The sequence below is a fragment of the Bactrocera neohumeralis genome, chromosome 5, assembly GCF_024586455.1.
Source record: "Bactrocera neohumeralis isolate Rockhampton chromosome 5, APGP_CSIRO_Bneo_wtdbg2-racon-allhic-juicebox.fasta_v2, whole genome shotgun sequence".
In the NCBI taxonomy this organism is placed as follows: Eukaryota; Metazoa; Arthropoda; class Insecta; order Diptera; family Tephritidae; genus Bactrocera; species Bactrocera neohumeralis.
Window position 1 is genome coordinate 76,481,307 of NC_065922.1, and position 18,842 is coordinate 76,500,148.

Consider the following 18,842-nt stretch of genomic DNA (forward strand, 5'->3'; position numbering starts at 1 on the left):
TTGTTGGAGCGTTCATAAAATGGATAATAATACTATTTTGAAAAGAAAAAGCTTTTGTGATAAAGCGATTTTGAAGAAATTTCTTTAAGAATAACATATATCAAAAATTAGTTTGAAAAGTATGTCTATACACAGGCATAAGTCTCTCACAATGTCTCTTCACCCAACGCTCGGATGATTCCCGATCGTATTATAATCCTTAAGACGAGAGAATATAAAACGACAAGAGCGCCGAGGTCTCAGTACGTAAACTTCGTCCAACGAAATTATCTATATTTTTTACTTTTAGTTTAACGAGTCTCCGCGCTAATGATTTCCGTTTGAAATAAAGCCCTTGGTTCTTCTTTAATATAAGAAATAGTTGATAATTTCTACTAATGAGTCGTTCTTCCGCGAGAATTCGCAGTAAAAGCGTCAATTTCGTTCTCAAATATGCTTTAACATGAGCTGTGAGAGTCTCGAAAACCCTGGATTATTAAATTTTCAATCAAAAAAAAGTATTTCAAGAAAAAAGCAAGTGTTTTGATACCAGAATTCCGAAGTTTTGATATTATTAGTTAGCAAGCAGCCATACTTTATCGCGCTCACTCTGTTAAGGCGAGATCAAAATAAAGAAAAACAACTTTTACATCTAACCAATATTTGAGTTACCAGTCTAGTGAAATCTCGCTATGGATATATATAACCGATTTTCAAAGAAAGAACAAAAACAGGAGACGAATTCGCTTTCAAACGGAGAGTGCCGAATAGAGAGAGTAAAGAACGACAAGAGCGCCGAAAGCTGTCTGTCGAAATTTTGTTTATCATTACTTTAGAGAACCACCAAGCTCTCTCTCTGAGCCAAGACCTCGAACATATCAGCAGAACAGAACAGAACAATTGGAATAATTAAGTAAAAAAATATAAACTGATCGAAGTCGAGTCCACGAGGACAGGAACATATCAGTTGAGTACCAAAGGAGTGAATTACTTATATAAAATGTATCAACTCCTCGAGAAACTTTTTCTGACAGACAGATCCTATTTAGTATCGAGTTTTAGTTCATCAATCGCTGTTAGACTTTACCAAGAGAGCCATCTCTGATATTTATATCATTTTGGACTTTTGGACTTTATGAAATGCAGATCTATTTAACATTGAATATACTTAGCTTTGATATCGTCGTCCCTTTGCTGACGGTCTGTAGAAAAAAATCAATTTTTAAATGTTTCAAGACACTCAGTTACTTTTACTTTACTTTTAAATATATTTTTCCATTTTCTTTGTTTGTCTATCTCACAGTTCTTACGTAAGCCACGAGTTTCCTAGCCGTCGACCTTTCATTTAACATATCTCTCCCCTATTCTGCTTAATTAACGCTACTAGATACTTTGCCTTCAGTTGAACTCCCAGCCGAGTTCAATACCACATCGATGCTGCTGTTGTTGCTGTTGTTTCAGCCACCTTTCATAAGGAGTCATTAAAATTCGCAGCATAAACTCGCATGTAAATTTCTATAAATAAATGATGATTAGCACAAAATATTTTAGTTATATAAGAGAGAGGGTTGAGGCTGTGGTTCGCTTTAATGGAAAAGTACAACAACAATAAACAAAATGCAAAAAAAGAAATAGATTTTAAAAAATATAAAAAATAAATGTAAAAAATTTATAAAAATTGAAAAAAAGTTATTAAAATTAAAAAATTATAAAACTTAAAAAAATGTATAAAAATTAAAAAAAAAATATAAAAATTTATAAAAGGTTAAAATATTTTAAATGAATTTAAAAAAATAAAAAAAAAAAATTATAAAAAAAGTTTTATAAAATTAATGAATAAAGTAAGAAAAAAATAAAAAAGTAATAATCATTAATCAAACAAAAAATTTAAAAAATTGTAAATTAAAGAAAATATAAAAACTAAAAAAATGTTAAGAATAAATGAAGTAAGAAAAAAATAATCATTACTCAAGCAAACATTTGCGAACCTTCTAGTTAATTATATGTGCTTCTAAGCTGCCTTTTGCCGTCTACTGTTATTGCTTTTGCTTTTAATTCTTTTCTAAGCTTTGTTGTGCCTTTTTATTTCTTTACATTGTGAGTCAGTCTACTATAAACTACTCTAGCATGTCTACAGCTTTAGTACCTATCATAAAGACCATAGGTTCGCATCTTCCTCTCCGCCCATCTCTCTCTCCCTTGCCTGCGCGCGCTGCCTTCATCATTTAAGCGGTCGGGTTGCCGTAGGAAGCAATTAACTAATCAAGTTGGCAATTGTAATCGCTGCTGCCTGTAGTTCTCAGCTCGCTTATACACTATATATATGTACATATATACATAAATATACATATGTATATACTATATATGGATGTGTGGTAATATTCCAAAGGCTTTGGCTTTCATTTACCCACATTGTGTAAGCTGCTGTCGGCGAAGGTGCTTATTGCGTCGCGTTTTGGCGCTGAGAATGATGATAAAGCATGTGATAGCATCTAGACGCCAAATCCAAAGCTAAATGTGTATAGCTTGGTGTCGCTTTGTTGTTGTAGATAGTAATAAATTTTAAATGTTTCATAGACAGCAGTTTGGAGATTATTACTCCAACCACAGCATATTTTTATGCCGTTTTATTGTTGCTCCCGACTTCCGTGGACATTGCTTAATGAGAAGGCTTAATTACCATATAATTTTTATTATTTTGTTTTCATATTTTTATCTTACAAAATTTATATTGAAACTATTTTCAGAACATTGCTAACACATTAAACGTAAATTATGTATTTTTCGCCGATTTTTTTGGATTTTCCTTGGCGCTTTGATGATATCACTTTTATTATTAGTATTTTAGCTTCGCTAGTGTTTTACAATGGCTCATCAGGCATGCAAATTATTTGTTTATAATTTTTTTATTAATGCTGCGATTGCTTTTTATATATTTGTACATGCCAAACGCACATTTTTAATATTCAGTTGTTTACATTAAATATTCCTTCATGTGAAAATCAACGCTGCTGTATGCCAATCACGCACTATACATATGTGTAGCTATAAATAAGTGGATAAGCACGGATGTAGACAAAAAATAGTTATATTTTCAATTTTTTTGATTTATTTATTATTTTTTTAGGTTTTTTATTACTTTTTGACTTTAGCTTTTTACCTATAAAGAAATGTTTCGGTCTTCTAATGGATCTTTTCCAATTTCTGAGCAAATTTACCATAGCAACGCATTCATTGGTTAGTCGAAAAAGTATTTTCGTATTTTGTCAATAGATGTAGTTGCAGTCATATATTTCTAAATTTCGATTTACACTGATGAAATAATGTCTCTAAAGGGAAAATTGACAAAAAGTTATAGTATTTTGAAAATTTTACCGTTATAATTTATAAATGTTTATTTTTATAGAAATTTGGGGAATTATTTTTTAGGTAGTCTAATTTTTATTTTAATTTTTAGAAGATTTTTAATTTTAAAGTATTTTTATTGGCTATAAATATTTTTTATTATAGAAATTTGCTTCTGAAACACAATGAAACCCTTTCCAATTAAATTCCAAAATAATCCGCTTGACAATCTTGCTAATATTATTGTTTTTTACTGATATTTTTTGCTTTTGCTTTTGTAATTATTTTATTCTCACTCATATTACTTCCAATTATTTATCCGATAAATTTTGTTTATTGTTCGTCATGCTCATTTGGCGATTCGCTTGCCTGCTTATTTACTCGTTTGCTTCACCAGCAGCTTATTATCTTTTGTTTGGAATTTATATGCTCGTTTGTACGTCGAATTGGCAAATTTTTATTTTTATGAAACGCCAATCGTACAATTGCGCGAAGGTCGTTAAGCAATAGTGCAGAGAGATTCCTTTTTTTATGAGAATACAAAATTTTGCGTGAAGGTCTTGCAATAAATAGTGTTAGTGACATTTAAAATCAGATATTAATTAAAAAAGAAATTATAAAAAGGTTATGCCACTTGAAAAATTTTGAATTTTTTAAAGAAGTGTATTTTTGTTTCCTTATACTTACACTGCTATATAAATTAGCTTTTTGGTAGCTAAAAAATTAGCCTGCCAGAGCTAAAAAAAAAAATTATAAAAAAATATATATTAAAAATTTTTGTTCAGTATTTTTTATAAATTTTTATGATATAAAAAAAATTAAAAATAATTATAATATTTCTTAATTTTTATACTTAAATTTTAAAATTACAATTTTTTTAATTTTTATTTGCAACATAACAGGTAATAGAGAAAAAAATTTAAGTATAAAAAATTATAATTTTTGTTAATTTTTTTATAATTTTTTTAATTTTATGAGTAAAATTATTTCTAAAAATGTTTATGTTGGCAATTAAAAAAAATAATATTTGTAAGATTTTAATGTATAATTTTACACCTTTAATTATATGAAAAATCCTAAATTTTATAATAATAATTTTTATCTTGATGAGATTAAGGTAGTTGTTAGCCATGCATAGCTTTGCATTTGTTACTAATATCGTCTAATTAATGACCACATATTTAACCGTATCCACCCGACTCTATGTTTATTTATCAATCAGCTGTCGGAAGTTTCAACATTTTTGGGCAGTTACGTCAGCAATTCTAATTAATTATTTGCCTAAAATCTCAGTGTTTTTTAATTTTACTATATTATTAAAAATTTAAATTAATTTTAAATTATTAATTATTAAAAATTGTAATAAAAAGTAATTTTATATTTTAATTAAAAAAATCAATTATTAAAAAATTTAAATTTTACCAAAGTAAATCTTTTAATAAAAAAATTATAAATTTTAATAAAATAAATTCAATTAATTAAAATAATTAAATTAAAAAAATCTTTAACAAATATATTTCTCAATAAAACATTTTATCGAAATTATTTTAAATTTTAATAAAAAAATTTAAATTTTGTTAAAAATATTCAATTATTAAAATAAATAAAAAAAAAAATTTTTATTAATTCTTAAAAAATATATTTTCCAAAAAATACATTTCAATAAAAGCAATTAAAATTTTTATAAATTTCAAATTCCAATAATATGCTATGAATGACAAGTTAAAATCTTTTCGTTTCGCTTTTCGATCCATATTCCCCTCTTTGCATTTGCGGCTGCCACTTCCGCTTACAAAAACTCTTATCTCGCCTTCATCACCTGCTGAAGGTTCAATTATTTATTCAACACGGGTTCATAATTTGTCATTGATTTCTTACAAATTCTTATTACACACATTCATGCATACATACACAATAATAATAATAATAATCTTATTTGAGTAATCACCCGGATATGTTTGGCCAAGCTGGCACACGGTGTCAAATAATCCATCATTTTTCATGCGCAAACTTTTTGTTTTTGCTTCTGCCAAAGCATAATAACTTTTCTGAAGTAATGTACAAATAATGCGCCAGCAACTATAAAAACGCCTACACGAAAAAACGGCAAAACAACGACAAATTCAATATCAAGGCGAGTTGTTGAGAGATTCGATTAGGCAGATAAAAAAGAATTCGGATAATAATTATGGCGCACAGCAGTGGCAAAAAGCGCAGTAATAAGAGAATAAAGCATAAAGTGTACAAAAAAATTATTGAACAAATAATTGATTTTTTTTTAATAATTTGATAAAAAAATAATAATAATAACTTCATTCTAAGCCGTTAGATAAAATCTGAGCGTGAATTTATACAAATAGCGACGGCTTTGCATTTGTTCAAAATTTGTTTTCCACACCTCGGTTGTTAGGAAATTGATTTAAAAATCATTAATCAAAAGTGGCGTTTTTAAATGCTGTAATTTTAGCCAAGAATTATGACCTTTCGGATAATTTGTCATAATTTTGATAGGCTTACATTGAGAATCTTAATTTTTTCCTACATAATTAAATTATTTGACGCTTGTGTGCTCAAAATTTTTAAATTATATACAATGAAATTCAATGTTATAAATAATTACACATTAAAACCTTGATCCTTTATAAAAAAAATATTGTATTTCAAGGAAATAATAAAAAAATATAATTTTTACTCATGAAATGTTTTTTCTAGTTTAATTGGAACTCATAAAAAATTCTAACCAAAAATTATTTATAAAAATGTTATTTTTAATCTAAAAAAAAAATACTTTTCGAACCAAAAAATTATAAAAAAAATTAATGTTGCATTTTTTTATAGCTTTTTGTATAGAAACTCATTTTTTGAATTCCTATTTAAAAACTTGTAAATATTGGTAATAAAAAAGTACAAACTTTTGACAAAATTTTTCAGTATTCTTTAGTTTTTAAATATTTTTTTATACCTTCATATCATAAATTTTTATTTTGCTGTTTCTTCAATTGTTTTTTATTTTATCCCTCTTTTTTCAATGTTTGAGTTTTAATAAAATCGTTTAGAGAATTATAATAAAAAATTAAAAAATACTAGTACTTTTGGGACTTTATTTAATTTTCTTCCAAAATTTGTTTTATATTGTTTATTAATTATTTTAAATTTTCTTAATTATTACAATTTTTTTAAAATTAATTTTAATTTTTTATATTTTTTAACTTTTTAAATTTGGCTTTATTTTATTTTCTCAGAAAATTTATTTAATACTATTAGTTAATTATTTGAATTTTTCATAATTTTTTAAACTTTTTACTTAATTTTTATTTTTCATATATTCTTTAAATTAATATTTATTAATTATTTTAAATTTTCTTAATTTTTAATTAGTTTTAATTTCTTATATATTTTTAACCTTTTGAATTTGGCTTTGTTTAATTTTCCTCGAACTTTTATTTTATATAATTTGTTAATTATTTAAAATTGTCATAATTTTTTTGACTTAATTTTATTTTTTTATGTTTTTTTAAGTTCATTTTAAATTTAAAAAATATATTTTTAATTTTATTGAAGTACAATTTTTTAAATTTGTAAATGTTTTATGTTGAAAATTGTAAATTGTTAAAATTTTTGTTTTAATTTTATTTTCAATTTACATAAACTTTTATTTTTAATGTCTTTTTAAATATATATAATTTTTTATTTATTGATTTATATTAAATAATTTAAAAAAAAAATACTTTAAAAATCTCGTCCAAAAGAACGGCTACTGTTATGGCTTTGTCTAATTTTTTTAAATTAAAAATTATTATATATTATATATTTATTAATTGTTTTAAATTTTCATAATTTCTAAAATTTTTTAAAATAAATTTAGTTTTCAAACTTTTTTAAATTAATTTTGGTTATTAATTTTTGTAACTTTTTAAATTTATTTACATACACATTGAATCTTAGATAATTATATAATTATATTCTTGATAAATTTCTAAATTCCTCACACAGTTTATTGCTTATTTTCAGCGCATTGCTTTATCATTTCTGCTTACTTCACCAATTTCTATTTATAATTATTGTTTCTTAATGATAATACGCTTTTATTGGCCATTCAAAACATCATAAAATTAAGTATGTGTGTGTGTGTGTAGAGACACTTTGGCAATCAATTAAACGTATTTTGAACCTTATCTCCTACTATATTTGTTGTTGTGTAGATATGTATGCCTGGATAAGCTTCTTACTTGGCACCGCATTACGCTGATTCACGCTCCCACACGCTTTTTCATATACATATGTACAACAACTACAACACTCAGGTGCGCCAAGCAGCACATTCATGATGTCTTCGCACTACTTAATTGCTCGCTGCTTGCTGTCTACAAAAATATTAAAAAAAATATAATTCTAGGTAAAGCAAGAATCACAACACGTGTGTCGCTGGCTCATAATATATATTATGAGATACACGCATGTTCATGCCGAAAACTAAATAAATATCATAAATTCATTATCGCCCACATGTGGCCTACACGTAGCCTATTTGAGGGCGCCACAACATAAACACTCACAGCGCGTCGGTTTATCATTCAGAAACACAAACCGAGATCTGTGGTGTTGAATGGATGGCCTACCGTTCCCACCCTCCTCCAATCAGCTCCCACGCGCGCTGCTCTGTTAGCCGCGTCGCTTGTTGCATTCGCCTCACCTTAATAAGACGCTTCGACACTTTTGTCTGTCTGTCTGTCGACCGACCGGCGACGCGGTTCGCCCTCTGCGCCGTGCGCTTTTGAATTATGTGGCAATTTCTGCTATGACTTGTTTTTTCTTATGAGAAAATGTGAGGCAAAACAGACAGCAAATCATTCCTGGCGCTGTCTCATTTGATACTTGGGTGCTTAACTACTTAAGCATATCTGCTGTGTTTTCCAGACACTGTTTCCACCACGTGCGCCTCTTATACTACGCGTTGTTATTGTAGTAAAGTACCGGCCCTACACATGCCTGCTGTCTTAATCCGCGGTCGCGCCGCTTCAGCCCTTTTCATTTCGCGGCGAATTAAGATTTCATAATTTCGCATTAATTATTAATATGTAACGGTTAATTTCGATATCGTATATTAATTTGTGCGCTGAGGCGCGTCTGTGTTGAATTTCAATTTATTAACCAACCTAAGATTGTACTCAGATAAGTACTTTTGTTCATGCCTGAGCGATTTCAATTAATCATTTGTTTTTCCTCTTTTCATTTCAGCCGAGCGCTCGCTGTCCGACAAGAGATTAATGTAAGTACAACATAAAATTTTCGAAATTATTAAATAATAACACAATATATTATGTTCTGCGTCCGATTCTCGTTAGACATTGGTGTTGCCGCAAGTGTGTTGGAACCTTTCGTTCCACGTTCGGCGAGAAGCCTACACCGATGTAGAAAAAGTCTCTTACTTGCTTCTAAAGCACTATGCTTATCTGGAAAACTATTTGAGAATAGATACGATGATTAGCTGTACAGGGAAGATTTCTTCAAGTGTAGACTACTTACCGCAGTTCCTTAGTTTTTTTAAGTATTGACGGATCTCTGATTAATTAATATTAATTTTTGTTCCTTCTCTCTATGAAATAAACTTCCAGCTATGCCTTCTTGCCACAAGAACCTTTAAGTTTCGTTCTTCCTGTCTCTCTCCTCGCTCCCTCTTTTCCCTCTCTTTCGATTACTCCGCTTGAGATAGGTAGATAGTTTAGCCAAGTATTTTAAGACTCAATCTACCTTTAATACGCAGTCTGCCTTTTATATTTAGAGGTTTGAGAGCAAAAGCAATTGTTAATCACCGAAAATCGCTTTACTATTTTTCAAAATTCTTCATTAAAATCTAAATTCGAATCTATTTCGATCTATATTGGAGCTGAATATATCGCTTCGAAGCGTTTAGACAGCTCTAGAGAGCATAAAAACTCTACAAAATCTATCAAATCCTGCCCTCAAGAGTTTAACCACAGCTTAAGTAAGTCGGTGGGCATTTATTTAACCTAAGAAACTACTTCCGACTATCGGTCTTCCATCCTCATTCCTTACTCACATCTTTATTTCTAGAACCTTTGTTACACGCCACTTTGCTACCTTAGAGCTCCGACGATCTTCATAACACTTCAGAACATCTCTCAGCTCTTTCGAAAGCTCATATGTCTTGAGCGTAAGGCGCAGCATTGTTACTCTTCCTAATACCTAATTTTTTCAATAGTGCTGAGAAACTACACCCGACTTTTTGTCTTCACACAACATTTTTACGCACATCTTACTTTGGGGAACCTTTATTAGAGTCTATTTTACTAACTAAGGCCTTCGATGCGCTGCAGAATACTATAAAACCGCTCTCAGGTCTTTCCAATGATCAGAACTCTTAAGCATAAAGAGTTCGTAATTTTTATGCTCGTTTACGCTCACTTGTACTCTCCCAAAACCTTGACTCACTCAGGCGTTCATTCAATGCGTCAACTTCATTTGGATTACCGTTAATTACAGTTGATTTAATTGCCAAAAAAGTTGTGTTCCGTTAAGGAAAATAAAAAAAAAATTATACTGCAAGAAAATACAATAATTTTGAGAGCAATTGCGGGTGCGCGCCAACTGTCCGCATTGCAGGGCACACAACCTCACCTCACTTTGGCAGCGACTAGCACGATTGCATGCAACAATTAAGGCTTAAACAACTGCGCGCACAATTAAAAGCGCCTAATTATCACCCTTCAACGCCACCAAATCGTAAAACAGTAAAACAGTAAATAATACACTAACCGCTTACAAATTTTATTGCACCCAATGCGAAGGTGCAAGTGATATATGCGCAAGCGGCAAGCGCCGACGATGGCGGTGGCGGTGGCAGGTGCATGTACATGCAACACATGCTGCACACGCAATTCAATTCACAACGCAAACAGTTAGCGGAGGCGCGTGTGGGGTGCGCGGTAGCTGCGCTTGCAACAATTTGCGCGAGTTAGTGCGAAAAGTTGGCGGTCGAAAACTACAAACAGCACATTTACATTAAGGCAACCGCAATAAAGTTAGTTGGCGCCTGGCGCGCACAACGCCCACAACGCGCCGCGCCATCCGCACCCGCTAGCCCGCGAACATTTAAGCTGCATCACAAATTCCACCAAAATTACAGATAAACAAAACAAATCCCCAAACGCAGCGCGCACCGTGTGTGCGCAACGCTGTGCGCAGGCGGCGGGCAGGTGATGACACTGTAAAATAACTGTAAATTGCGAATTAAGCCAAATCGCGCATGGGTTGCAAACGCCAAGCACACACACACACACAGTGAGCGGCAAGCCTTGCTGGCGGCGAGCCCGTCACAAAGCGCGTATGGTGGTATATGTGCGCAGTGTTGATTTGGTTCGAAACTTTACTGTTGTATTTTGTTAGTCCCTTAAAAGCGACGAAAAAACCAACGAAATTTGGCGCATTTACAGTTACGGCGTTTGTTTGACCAGCGACCACCAGCAAGCGGCTTCCGCTGCTGTGCGGCTAAAATGTCCCGGCTCCAATGGATTTGTGTAGTTTAATTTTGTTTTGGTCTTTCATTTTCGGTATTTCGTTCTGCTGTGCTTTGGGCAGATTACGCGTTCCGCTGGGGTTTTGAAACAAGCGCACTATGATGAGCTTTTATCGCTTCCAATGGGTCTTCTCTGCTATAAAAAGTTACGTCGGAATAGTTAGGCAAGCAGGTTCTAACATCAAGCTGTTAACTTTAGAGTTTCTCGTCCTTAACTTCACATCAAACTCGACCGAAACTGGTGTTATTTGGTTATTCCAGAGCTTGAGCGAAGCCACTGCGGCATATGTGATTCAAGCAGCTTTTTTTGTTCGAGCGACTGAGAGATCCTATCATACTGAGCCATATATGAGTTCAGATTTAAGATCCCAACACTTTTTAAATTCAGCAAAATTCATGATTTATGTCTATAACTAACGGTATAGTATAAGCTAGAAACCTAAAAGGGAAAAGCTCGCAGAGCTTTAGAATTTCTTCAAGAAAATAGGAACGTCTCTAGAAGCTCGTTCAAACTACCCGACTTAACTATATTCACCCCTAATTTCTTCTAGCTCTAATTTAAAAAATGTTATCAAAATTCCCGTTAGCACTTCTCAAAGCTCGTATACCTTAATAAGTTAACAAGACTATTGCTTTGACTTTGTTAGCATAATTCTTTTGCACACATCACCTAATCGTTTCTAATTACCTCAAGGCACTAACACTGAACACGCGAGAAATCAGAGAATGTGTGAAGAGTAACTAAGACGCACCGCAAGGTGATGAAGATTTGAATTATGGCGTATTAAATTTCAACGTTATGACAATTATGGCGCGTAAGACCACATAAAACCAGTATCTAAGTGCTTGGTTCTGTTGTGGAAAATTACACAAAGAGGCCAATAAATTAGCCTTGTCTTTGCGTGTCAGACTTTGGACTTTTGTAAGACAATACGCGATGTACTCTAAAGCAGACAGAAGCCAGCTACCGCAAACAACAAAGACGAAAAACGTTTGCAGATGAGTACTGTATGCTCTGAATGACATAGATGACGGTATGGGCACCCAAAGGGGTACGGCATATCATTAGACCGCATAACTAGTAGTGCGATATAGCGCCAAATTCAAGTCTAAGGTTTCTTGCAGAGAAATGAGTTCACAATTGACAAGTAGTGACAGCGCCAAGGCTGTGTGTTGTATTGCTGCAATAAAGTCTTTTTGCAGATCAATTAATTGGTCCTCAAATCAGCTTAATAGAGATTTCCATGGAACTCCAATGAAAACTGATGGATTGCGTTAAAATTTCAAGAAAGGTGTAGCTGAGATATAGAGAATCGGGAATTTAATGCTTGTGAGACAATTGGTCTCATCTTTTAATTTTTTTCTCACTTGGAGTTGGGGGATGGTCTTGAAAGTACCTGAAATATGCTGAAACCAAGTCATGAAGCTTGTTATAGTCTTCCGAGTACCAAAAATGTGCTGAAAACACTTTGAAACCTTTAGCCTCAATAATTGTATGACGAGAGCTTTGCTGATATCTAAAAGTTTCAGATGGTTCAACGGAAACCAGATTGATGAGTTGAGTGATTACGGTCATTGTCTGAGATTTTATACCTTCTTCTGTCGATTGCTACCCCTGAAGATTTTATATTAATTTATATTTATAATTAATCATTTAAATTATATGTAAGTTCGATAGAGCTTTATAAAGCTTTGTTGGTCTGGTCCTAAAAGCTTTCGTCTTGTGTTCTAATACTTCTTGTGTTCATCAATTAAGCTCACAGCTTTGAAGCTTTAAACTAATCCTGACTCTCAGGTTAACTAAAATAAATGGCGTCTCACTTTATGTCGTAAGAAAACGAAGAAGCTGTGAAGCTTTAAAGTAATCCTGCCTTGGCTAAAATTGTATACCGTTTCACTTTTCGAGTGGTTAGGAAACGATAAAGCTCTTTAAAAGCTTTTATATTTAATTTTTCATATAGCTTTCTTGATCTTAGAAAGCTTCCGTTTAAACAGGTTGGGATCATCAATGAAGCTTACAGTTTTAAAGCTTTAAGTTAACTTTGTCTTGGTTAACATTTAGTCGTAAAGTCTTATTTTTTTTTTTTTATAGAGCTTATTTTTTTTTATAGAGAACATAAAGTTCACGGGCTCAAAGCCTCAAAGTAGACATTCTTCTAAACTCAACCCTGAATGAATTACGAGGTTGTCTCGTTTGAGAAGTGGTAAAAAAAAGGGACAAGCTCATTAAAAGCTTTTTTTAATTTTTTTTTTTCATTGAGAATGAAAAATTCTCAGGTTCGATACCTTTAACTGGACAACATTCAACTTTTAACTAGGTAACCTTGAGCTCTTTAAAACCTTTTATTTTTAATGTTTTCATAGGGAATTTACAAATTCCCAGATTCGAAACCTTAAGCTAAACATACTCCTGTACTTATCCTTAATTGGGCTAAAACGTTATCCCGCTTCTCTCGTCAGAGAAGAGAAAAGCTTTATAAAAGCTTTAATTTTAATTTTTTCAAAGAGTCTAAGATCATGTCGTTTTTAAAGAGAATAAAAACTTCACAAGCCCAAAACCTTAAGCTAGGCATACTGTTAAACTCAACCCTGAATGGGTTAATATGTTGCTCTGTACTTTTTCAACAAGAGAAGAAAAAAGCTCCTTAAAAGCTTTTATTTTTATTTATTTTTTATTAGAGAAGGAAGATCGTGCCGAATGTTTTTAAATAAAAAGTTTGAGATTTTTTCCATAAAAATTTTCATAATAAACTATTGTGAAACCCCTGTCATGCTGCGACTCAGTCACGAAGCGCCGTTATTCATTGCCCTTTTAATTGCCTGATCACAAGTATAGCTATTAGAAGGGCTTTTGACAGCTCAGCGCCAATCACGCGAAGTGAATTTTCTATTAATTAAATTTATTATTATTTTTTTTAATTTCTCCCGACTATTATGCAAATTATTAGCATTGTTAGCTGCAAGCGACCTTCAAAATAAGTACTAATTGGAAATAACAATATGTGAGTGTAAATAAATAATAATAAAATACGAAGCTTTCGACTCGGTTTGCAGCGTTTTGCCACTACAAAAGCAAATTTCAGTTGCGTATAAATTTTCCATGCTTATTAGTTGTGAGCTGTAAGCTTCTTTGTTTCGCGTACTGAGCTATGGATTAGCTGTGACAACAACAGCAACGACAACAATGACAATTAGCAGTCAACTGTTGCGCTCGCTTGACTTATTGGCAGCAGCGCAGCTCCAAGCGCATCCTCCGCCGGGCACTGTCTCGCTGTCCCTCCCTCTCTCTGCGTTGCTTGCACTGACAAGCGTGTAAAATTCTAAAATATTGTTTGCCAAGCGTTGCTTAACTCGCTGCATGCCAGTGTCAGCGCTGCTCACGTGTTTGCCTGTGTGTGATCAGCATAGCTGTTGGCCATCCATCAAAGCTGCAAAGTTTTGCATAATAAAATGGTAAATAAAATGCGAGAATACAAAAGAAAAAACAACATAAACATGCTAACTATGCTAAACGCTCAAGTGACTGCTAAAATGCGTACTTAACTAATTGAAAAGTAAATATTTAATTAATTTTTTGTGTTGTTGTTGGCATTTATTGCTGCTCGTGACCATTTGCTGGCGTTTTGGTTGTTTGAGAAAACTTCGTGATTTATTTTTATTTTTTTTTTTAATTTCTGAAGAATTGTCTATGCTTATGTCACAATTAAACTTTTTTTTTGAAATTTTGAAATTTTATTTCATAATTCAATTTGAAAATTATTGTCAAATTTTGTATTTTTTATCAAAAATTTAATTGTTTTTATGGATTTAAATTTTTTTCTTCAAAACAAAAATATTTTAAAATTTTGAGAATTTCAATACGTGTAACTAACATAATAATTTTTGACTTATGTAATAATTAAAATTAAAATTGTTGTTAAAGTTATAATTTTGAATCTAAATTTTTTTTAAATTTTTTTAATTTTTTATTTACTTAATTTTTGTTTATTTGTTATTTTAAAACTTGCTTTATATATTTTTATTTATATCATAATTAAAATTGACGTTTTTGTCCAATTTTAAAATTTTTGTTTTGATATATTTTTTGATTTTTTTTTATTGTTTAATTTTATTATTTTTTTTTAATTTTTTAAAATTTCTTTATAATTAAAATTTAAACTATTTTTTAAAATTTATAATTTTCGGTTTTATATTGTTTTAATCATTTTAGTTCAAAATTTGTTAAATTTTTTAATTATATAATTGTTATTAATTTTTTATATATTTTTTTTAAACATGTGCTTAAAAAATTAAATTTCAACGTCTAACATCGTGAGTTTTTACATACTATTTTTATTTTTAATAATTTTAATTAATTAATTAATATATAAAAAAAAAATGTTTAAAAAATTAAAACTTAAAAATTTTTAAATTTATTTTTAATTTTTTAAATTATTTTTAATTTTTTTAATTTTTTTTAATTTTTAAATTTTTTTTTAATTTGTGAAATTTTTTTAAGTTTATTTATGTCATGATTAAAATTGATATTTTTGTTAAGTTTTGCCTTTTTTAATTTTAGCATTAAAAATATTTCCATTGTTGCTTTAATTTTTCTGCATCACTTTGAATCCTCGTGCAAAAATTATATCCAAGGTGCGTGCCAAAGGTGCTAGTGCCATTAGAAATACTTTGTACTATTCTATGTAGCATACAATTCGCGAAGCGATTAGCAACACTGCACAGCACTTGATCAGCCACTAATGTACTCGGCATTACTGTGCGTGCAAAAAATGTTACTAGAAACGCGCGAGGCATACTTTGACTCATACACACTCAATTAAGACTCAAATAAATGTACTTTAGATAGTAGTTTAATAAAGAAATATCTAAAAAAATACACACAACTCAAACTATAATGGTAATTAAAAATGTATTTGCTTGAGCTCGAAGTACACAGGCAGCGCACTGCCACTCATTTGCATTTCTAAAAACCATTTACGCTTACTTACTGTTTGATCACTAAATATGTTTGCATATGTGTATGTGTGCGCCACAAAACCAGTTCCATGCAACCGCCCGACAGTTAACTGCTAATGCCAGTGCGTGCCTATTTTTATTATGTTTGCAAATATGTAGTCAGATCCATTTAAGCTTGTGCTGAACTTGTGCCACAACTAAGCACTGTCGGCAATGACTGACTGACTAGCGTTTTTGTTATTGTTGTTTGCCGCTTATATGGGCATGTTGGCTTTTTGCATATTTTTTATAGTTATTTAACTAGAATGGCTATTTTATAGGCTGGTGCATAGCTCTAAAGTCAGCTTTAAAACTCAGTGCGAGCGGCTTTATTAAAGTCTATACTAGTTCGTCCCACTGTAATTTGGTTTTTTACCACAAAAGAGACTGTGTTGCTATTTCCAATGGGTGCATTTCCTATTAAATCCTAAAGTGGAAAGCATATCTTTGCTGATTTTTTTCTTTTATTGTGTAATGAAGCAATTAAAAAAATTGTAGCCTATCCAAAGGCGCTTTCCTTTGCGCCTTTACAATTTCTGCTCAAAATTTTCAAGCTTTATAGCCTTCACTTACATAAATTAAATATTTTTTGTAATATTTTTATATTTTTGCCCGAAAGTACTGTAGAAATGTCTTAAGCATGGCGATGGTTGCACACTATTTGTCCTAATTGAGTGAATTTTAATTTTTATTTTTTTCTTAAAATTATTTAATTTTTGTTTTTAAATAAATTATTATATATTTTATTTAAAAAAATATTAACACTTTCTTCATAAAGTTTTCCTTCAAATTTCAATTAATTTTTTTTTAATTTTTATTAATTTGCGTATAGTTTTAAGAAAAAATAATTTTAATTTTACTCCATTCTTTTTTGAAAAAAAAATAATATTTTTTATAAAAGAAAATCTCAGCTATTGAAATGAAATAGTAAGTAAAAGCTTTTTGTTTGAAAAAAAATCCATTTTTTTTAAATTAATTTTTTAAATTTTGTCTAATTTTTTTCTAAAAAATATTATATTTTTTATAACATTTCTTCTTTAAGTTTTAATTTTTTCCCATAAAATTTAATTTTTTTTTTTTTAGAAAAATTTTTAATTTTTCGAATAATATATAATTTTGTTGTTTCCTACAATTTAAATTTTTTTTCTCAAATTTAAATTTTTTTATAGAAATTTGATTTTTTCCAAAAAATTTACTTTTTTACTTTAAAATTTTCAAATATTATAAAATTTTTTAATACAATTTCTTCATAGAGTTTTATTAATTTTTAATTTTTTTCCAAGAATTTCATTCATTCATTTTGAAAATTTTAAGTTATTTTCCAAAAATTTCATTTTTATATTTTTAATTTTTCAAATAATATATACTTTCTTTTATGAAATTTCTTCATAAAGTTATATATTTTCATTTTTTTTCCCCCAAAATTTAATTTTTTTCTGGAAAACTTTTAATTTTTTGATTTTTATTTTTGAAATAAAAAAATGTTAACTAATTTATTTTTCAAAAATTTAAATTTGAATTTATATACATATATATTTTTTTTTGAAAAAAAAATTAAAAATTTTAAATTTTCTCTGGAAAACTTTTTATTTTTTGAATTTTTCTTGAATAAATGTTAATTTTTTTTAATGTTTTGAATTATTTCAAATTTTTTTCTACAATTAAATTTTTTTTTAATATTTTCTTAAAAAATTTAAATTTTTCCAATTTTTTTCTTTGAAAGATATTTACAGTTTTAATTAATTTATTTCTTTTTTAAGATTTCACTGCATCTGAACATAATAATAGCGCTATACATAGCCTATTTGGTAATAACCTAAGATTATTAAAAAAAAAATCTAAATTATGATTACAAAAATTAATTACAAGAAATTACTCCTGAAACTTTCGTTTTAATGCCACTCTTGCCCTCCAACTGTTTACAAATGCACTCCTACTCGATTACGCAACGAACCAGCATAGTCTACACACACACATGTGTCTGTTTAGCAAAACCAGTACATTTACCTTACCGTTAATGGCCGCACAGTCATCAACCAGTTTATCTACCTTTCGAACTAAATACAAATTTATGTGTTTCAATCAATTTTTTGCCTCTAACACAGTTGTTGTGCGCCTTAATGATTTTCCTACACTTTTATTTTGTTGCTGTAATCGATACGCCTACCAACAGCACACACATATGTATTTGCACTAATGTGCTTTCAAATATGAATAATAACAACGGAAAGCACAGCTGGCGGCAGCGGCAACTAATGGCTACCGTTATGTATTTATAAGTACAGTATTATATTATAATAAAATGGATTAAGGCAGCGAAAGCGATGCCCTTGTTTTGATAGCATAGAGAATTTATAAATAAATTAACGTATGTACATATGTGTGTATATATACGCTATGGGTGGATTTGTATTCAATTATATATGTGTGTGTGTTTCATGAACAGTGGCATTAGGTTTCATTAGCCTGTGATGTTTTGTGCTTACCTCAATCGACCTGTTTATTTGTTACAATTTTTCCGCTGCCCACACCAATACCAGCACACACACACACACTGCCACATGCATACACATGCAGCAGAGTGGCTAATGGCTGTACGATGCCATATCAAATTGCTACTAAAAGCCTGAAGCAGAATTTAATATACTTACCATACAATATTAATGTTTGTATAAAATAAATAAGCACATCATACATACATATATATATATATATATATTTGTATATACTGTCTATGTGGTAAAAGTAACAGTAGCTTCGCCATTGTCAATTAATTGTAAATTAGCGTCTAACCGTACTTACACTGCACTAAGTATGCAGCGTTGGCGAGTCTAGCGCGCGCTGACGCCAGGGCGTATGAGTAACATGCAATTTATGAACTGAACTACCAGCAACTTAATTACAATAAAAAAATGTAGTAGCGCGCTGCGCAAACACACACAAACTGATATGAAAATAATAACAGTAACAACAAACTTGTAAACAT

At 30.3% G+C, this 18,842-nt stretch overlaps 1 protein-coding gene across 3 annotated transcripts in view; it reads left to right on the forward strand.

The window, feature by feature from the left end:
- Positions 1-18,842, forward strand: part of LOC126760257 (uncharacterized) — a 460,595-nt gene that overhangs the window by 367,311 nt on the left and 74,442 nt on the right. For all 3 annotated transcript variants that reach the window (XM_050475749.1, XM_050475751.1, XM_050475752.1), the window contains one exon: positions 8,563-8,593. The gene's annotated coding sequence lies outside the window, so the exon portion shown is untranslated. The remainder of the gene's footprint in view (positions 1-8,562; positions 8,594-18,842) is intronic.